The sequence below is a fragment of the Nematolebias whitei genome, chromosome 16 (genome assembly GCF_014905685.2).
Source record: "Nematolebias whitei isolate Nwh7 chromosome 16, NemWhi1, whole genome shotgun sequence".
NCBI classification, from domain to species: domain Eukaryota; kingdom Metazoa; phylum Chordata; class Actinopteri; order Cyprinodontiformes; family Rivulidae; genus Nematolebias; species Nematolebias whitei.
The window spans coordinates 9,108,547-9,114,469 of record NC_056513.1 but is presented as its reverse complement, the minus strand read 5'-3'; the positions used below and the strand labels follow the sequence as shown (position 1 = coordinate 9,114,469).

Below are 5,923 nucleotides of genomic sequence, written 5' to 3'. Positions count from 1 at the left end.
GTCCCATCATGACCCCAACGCCCCTGGGGCTTTGTGGGGCTCTGGGAATGTTCCTCCTTCAGCAGGACCAGCTGGAGCCACAGAGCAAGGAAGACCAAGATGCTTAAAAAGTTGACGGCATTAAATCTAAACTTTCACACTCTGAACGAGTCATTAAACACGTTAACGTGATTGAAACGTACAAGAAAACGAGCTCTTCTTCCAGTTTTTGGTCTTTGACAGTGAAAGCATCACTAAATAAACTTATATTTGTCTTTATTTATTTTAAAAGAAAATGTCAACATTTGTCTGACTTAAGTGAAATTTTTAATATATGCTGGGAGGAAAACAACAAAACGTTTTGTTGATTAATTAGTAAAGAGTCTAAAATCTGAAGATCTAGAGTTGGAAACAGGAAGTTGATGAACGGACGGATCTGACCTTGAATCTATAAGAAGTTTAGTTTGTTACATGTTCAGATACAAAATGTTAAAGACGTCCCATCTGTCGCTGCTAAAACACAAGTAGGCATCTGCCAGCTCAGTAACAGTCTAAAGTTTTCAGTGGTGAACCCTCAGGGCCTTCTACATCTTCAGAGAAGGCCTAAGAATTCAGCACATACGGTAATAAAGATCATGTTTATTTTTTAAAAATATAATATTTTTAATATTTATATATATATATATTAAAAAAAAAATTCTAATTTCTCTTATTGTCTGTAAACTACATTGCCATAATTACAAATCCTATTACATCATGAAAATCCCGTTATCCAATCAGATTATTTTAAATTATTGTCCCCATGCAGAAACATGTCTGAAGGAGCTCTCGCATTAGTTACAGTATTACATCGTAACTGAAGGCCTTGCTCCTAGAGTCACGGTTCGCCATCGATACTTTCCTGTAGTTCCTGTGGAGTCTTTAAAGCTCAGTCTAGTTCTGGAAACACACCTGCATTGCTTTCATATAATGTAGGTTTTCATCAACTTTTATTTCCATTTAAGGACGTTGAGGGCCAGCTGGAGCTTGTCCAAGAACCACGGTTGGCTTCGGGTCGTATGTTGCCAATGTCTGCCTTAGATAAAACCACTCAGTACCAGGACTTTTAGAGTACTGCTGCTTTCATAAACCTGCCGGTACAAAGCGTCACCGATGGTACGCTTTGGCCCAATTAAACTACTTTACCCACAGGACATCGGTTAAAAACAGGAAGTCACGACTCGCGTTATGCCACTTCTGACCGAGTCAGATCTAAGAGAGTCCAGTGGTTCAGGAGGCACGGTGCCGAGGAGGCAGCTGAGAGAGCAGCTGGGCGAGTGTTGGGGTTCTGAAAAGGTTAAAGTACACAGTGTGAAGAGAGTCGACGGTCGTTCCTGCGAGGAAACGGTAAATCTGTCAGTAGTTCAAGTCTCTGTCAAACAAAACGCAGATGTTCAACAATAATAATTTATTATAATAAAAATAATGAACGGTCTCCAGCGTTTTACTTAAAAACTTGTATTAAATATTAGTTGAAGTCAATCAAACTGGATTAACTAATTTAACTAACTAGTTTATTAACAGTAAACCAATTAAATCATTATAGAGGATGAACTAACAACCTCCACGGTGGACTAAGCTGGAGTTAGTTTAAAACAGTGGTTCCCAAATCTGGTCCCTGAGGAACACCATCCAGCATGTTTTAGTTGTTCCTCTGCTCCAAAACCTGCGATTTGAATGAAAGAGTGATTAACAGGCTTCTGCCAAAGTTAAGTAATTAAACCACGGAACCAGGTGTGTTGGAGCAGAGAAACAGCTAAAACGTGCAGGATGGTGTGCCTCAAGGACCAGGGTTGGGAACCACTGGTTTAAAAAGACTGTTTAAAATTATTTAAATTCCCCTTTCTCTCCACTTTTTTGATTCCTGCTGCAAACCAAGTGGCTTTCTATAAAATTTCCTTTCAGTTTCGGCATGAAATTACAAATTTTATCACCAAAATAAGAGCCCGTCAATGACAATCAGGAGGAAACTTCATTTCCAACAACATCGTGATTATCTTCTGTCTGCATCAAGCTGAAGGGCGATTCAAAAACACTTTGGGAACTTCGCCCGCTGATGAGGTTTCTCTTGTTGCAGAGAGCTGGGGGAGGTGGAGGACTCGGGGGTGAAAGTGGGGGAGTGAAACAAAGGACGGCTGAAGTGAACTCTGTGCTCATTAGGCCGTGAAACATGTTGCTCTCTGCATCGACTCGAGGATTCTTTGTGTCGGGAGGCTGCAGCTGCTCGGTGGGTCAGAGCTGAAAAATGCAGCTACCTCCGAGCGATGGTCGCTCACAGCTGCTTCAGACCATCAAAACGGCTGGATCTCATCTGTTAAACTCTCCCCCCTGTCCGTTAGTGTTCGGATCGCCTTTCAACAAGTCACAAGTCTGAAGAGCTGCAGCAAAAACAAACAGAATCACCTCCGTCTGCGGCACAAAAACTCTCAAATTCCAGCGAAAACGATCCTGCTTTTCGTTCAAACAGTTTGCTTTGTGTGATGGCGTTTTTCTGCCCAAACGTAATCTGAAAGTTGAGATCCGAATGTAAAGATGTGACACAAACACTCAAAACAATCATCCATTTATCTGTACATCTATTGTACAGCTCTCAACCCACCACAATAAATAAAAACCAGCGGTACGCTCATGTCCTCCGTCTCTGAAGGGTCCGATAGTGAATGTTTGTAGTTTGAAATGAGTGTTTTCTCTGGACTGTAGCTGAACAGGGAATGGAAGTAAACCTTAATGTTTTCAGAGCAAGATATTCAATGGAACCGTACTGGTTAAAAACACAAGAAAGTTAACAAAACAAGCGCTAAATTAGCCACGGCCTTTAGCTGCACGAACATGTTAGGTGTTTCGAATCGAATGAAATTAGGTTGAGAGAAAGTTTTTTTTTTTTACGAGGGATGAAGTCTTAAAGCTTCTTTGCTGATTAAGATTCAGAAGAATATACAGGTATTTATGATAATTCACTGTCCGAGGAGGTGCATTGACTGATCCAGGTGAGTGGAGGGTGATGTTATTCAGTGGTGGAGCCAGGGGGTGGCCAATGGTGCCCTTGGCCACCATAGATTAATACTTGCCCACCCCAATCATTTGAGGAAACTTCATTTTTAAGTAAAATAAACGCTAGAGCCTGTAGTTTCCTCGAATGATAGGGTGGCCAGTTTACATTTATTTATGTATATATAGATATATAAAAATAAATATGGTGTCGGCCATTTTGAATTTTATTGTGGCAACCCTATCTTCTATAGGGACCTTCGGCTACATCCTCACTTAGAACCTTGGATGAGTAGGTTGTATAGACAGAAGTAAAAGTTAATGGGACCACAAAAATGACGGCACTTTGCCATCGTCTCCATTCTCATCGTCTCCACACTGCACCATTTAAGGGACTGCCTACTGCCAGTACCTCCACCGCTCAGCCCAGTTTACGGGACCACCTTGTTCATGGTTTCAAGCGAACTGTCCCAAAAGACGATTCTGACGTAAGCAGACAGCAGCCGTTGATTGGCCACTGAACGACCTCCGAACTACATCTGAACCACCACTTCCTCATCGTGTGCCACAAGAAATGAAAGCATTTATCGCGATATTGGAGACGATGGCTACACTCAGACTTATAAGCAGTGCCGGGATAAGCTAAAGAAGTCCTGTAATAGGGCGATTAAGGACCACAATGGGCGGAGTGGCTTGAACACAACGACCAGTTACAATACCGTCCACAGAGCAGGGAAACAAGTCACCGTGACAAATCACCTCCACCTGAGAAGAACGGATAAGACGAGAACCGAGTGGAGCCGCACTCATCAATGGCAAAGAGACTATCTATAAAGATAGAACCAGCTCTGTACTGACCCGGGTCAGCCTGAGTCGAGACAGGGCAAAAAAAAACGAGCCCACATATGACGCACATTTCTGACAAGTCGGGTTCGGATTTATGGAGTTTGAGGGGTAAGAAAAAATTGGTTAATCTGTCCTGGCATTAATCTGATGAGAAATGTTCTTCAAATCCGACTCCCATCTCTGCGTGGAGCTTGTGGACCACGAGTTAGTTTCTCCTCATCATCCTAATTAGGATTCGTTGTCCGTGACACCGACCCGAGCCAGATGTTAAATCAGCGCAGTAGAATAATCTGGAGTCTGTTCGTCATTTTGACACATCTGAACACGAGAAGACGTCCCGTGATGTTGTGTAATTCACAACGGAGTCAAAAAGCAGAACCCAAAAACAAGCTGGGTCTGAGCGGCGTCTGGGCACCAATTCCCACGATGGAAAACAAGAATAAAATCTAATCAAATTAATGGCACAGAATTTGTTTTTATTGATGCATCTGTATTATTCTGATCAATCCCAAATGTTTTCCCACATTTTAAAATTAAGATAAAACAAAAACAACAACAAGACGCAGCTCGTCTGCTCAGGATGACAACAAACAGCCACAAGAGGAAAAGTTTAGAGGAAAAACCAGGAAGTGTTTGATGAACCGAACAATTCAAGAGTCAAATCAAACAGGAGAGCTAACGTTAGCCTCACTTCAGCTAACTCCTTCCTGTGAAAACATCAGCAGAAACAAAACGCCAGTTCATCCACAGCTTCATAGCCGAACGTGCAGAAAAAGACCCTCAAGGAAAGCTAAAGGCCACCAGGCGAAGAGGTGCTGGAACACACCAAGCGCCTCTGTCAAAACCAAAACAACCAAATCTAAATTTACCTTCAACCATCAGTCAAAACATTTCACAGGCTGCAGCTTCAGAAACCACCAAATCATCTGAGAAACCCCAACAGCTTCACTGCTTCAGTCTGGACCGAACCCTGCAGATGTGGCCCGGTTCAGCATATTTCATCCACGTTCTGATCCAAATAATTATCGTGCCAACATCTGGCTGACTGCTGTGAACTGCTGCGTTGGATCACCGAGCAGACGGTTCTCATGCGAGAGTCCAAACAGAACTGCTGTTCCAGCCGGTCCGCAGTAAGTTTTGTCTTTACCCAAAAAAAAACAAAAAAAAAAAAAAAAACAGCAGCAGACGTGACATCGTCCTGTCAGGGACTGCCATCTTTCATAAGCTGAAGTAAGGAACACTGAGCGGACCGGGTGCCGCAGAACTGAGGCGTCGTTTCTGCTAAAAGTGACGTCATCAAGCAGAACAACAGCTGAAGTTTTCAGTGGTTCCCAACCCTGGCCCTTGAGGAACACCATCCTACACGTTTTACTTGTTTCCCTGCTTTGACACACCTGATCGGAATGAATGGGTGACTAACAGGTGTCTGCAGAACTTGAGGAAGTAATTAAATCACTGAATCAGGTGTGTTGGAGCAGAGAAACAACTAAAACATGCAGGATAGTGTTTCTCGAGGACCACGGTTGGGAACCACTGTACCAGACAGACAAACATAAACAGGTTCAGGTTGGAAGAGTTCAAAATAAGAATCTGGGTCTGTTAAAAAAATATATATCTATCCCTCAGCTCCTTCAAGCTAGCCTTTTGTTCATTTTATCCTTAGCCAGCTCTTCAGCTTCTGTTTAATGTTTCACATCTTTAACGTTTTTATTTTTCCATCTTTTAGCTAGCTAGTTCAGCTAATTTTAGCTTCCAGCCAGCATGCGGCTACTTTTAGCTTCCAGAAGAGTGTTTGGCTTCTTTTAGCTTCCAGCCAGCGTTCAGCTTCTTTGAAGCTTCCAGCCAGCGTTCAGCTTCTTTGAAGCTTCTAGTCAGCGTTCGGCTTCTTTTAGCTTCCAGCCAACGTCCGGCTTCTTTTAGCTTCCAGCCAACGTCCGGCTTCTTTTAGGTTCTAGACAGCGTTCGGCTTCTTTTAGGTTCTAGACAGCGTTCGGCTTCTTTTAGGTTCTAGACAGCGTTCGGCTTTTTAGCTTCCAGCCAACGTCCGGCTTCTTTTAGCTTCCAGCCAACG

At 42.9% G+C, this 5,923-nt stretch overlaps 1 protein-coding gene across 1 annotated transcript in view; it reads right to left on the bottom strand.

Moving 5' to 3' along the window:
* The window catches only part of LOC119422299 (E3 ubiquitin-protein ligase DTX1), a 33,926-nt gene that overhangs the window by 26,066 nt on the left and 1,937 nt on the right, over window positions 1-5,923 (bottom strand). The gene's annotated exons all lie outside the window — the stretch shown is intronic.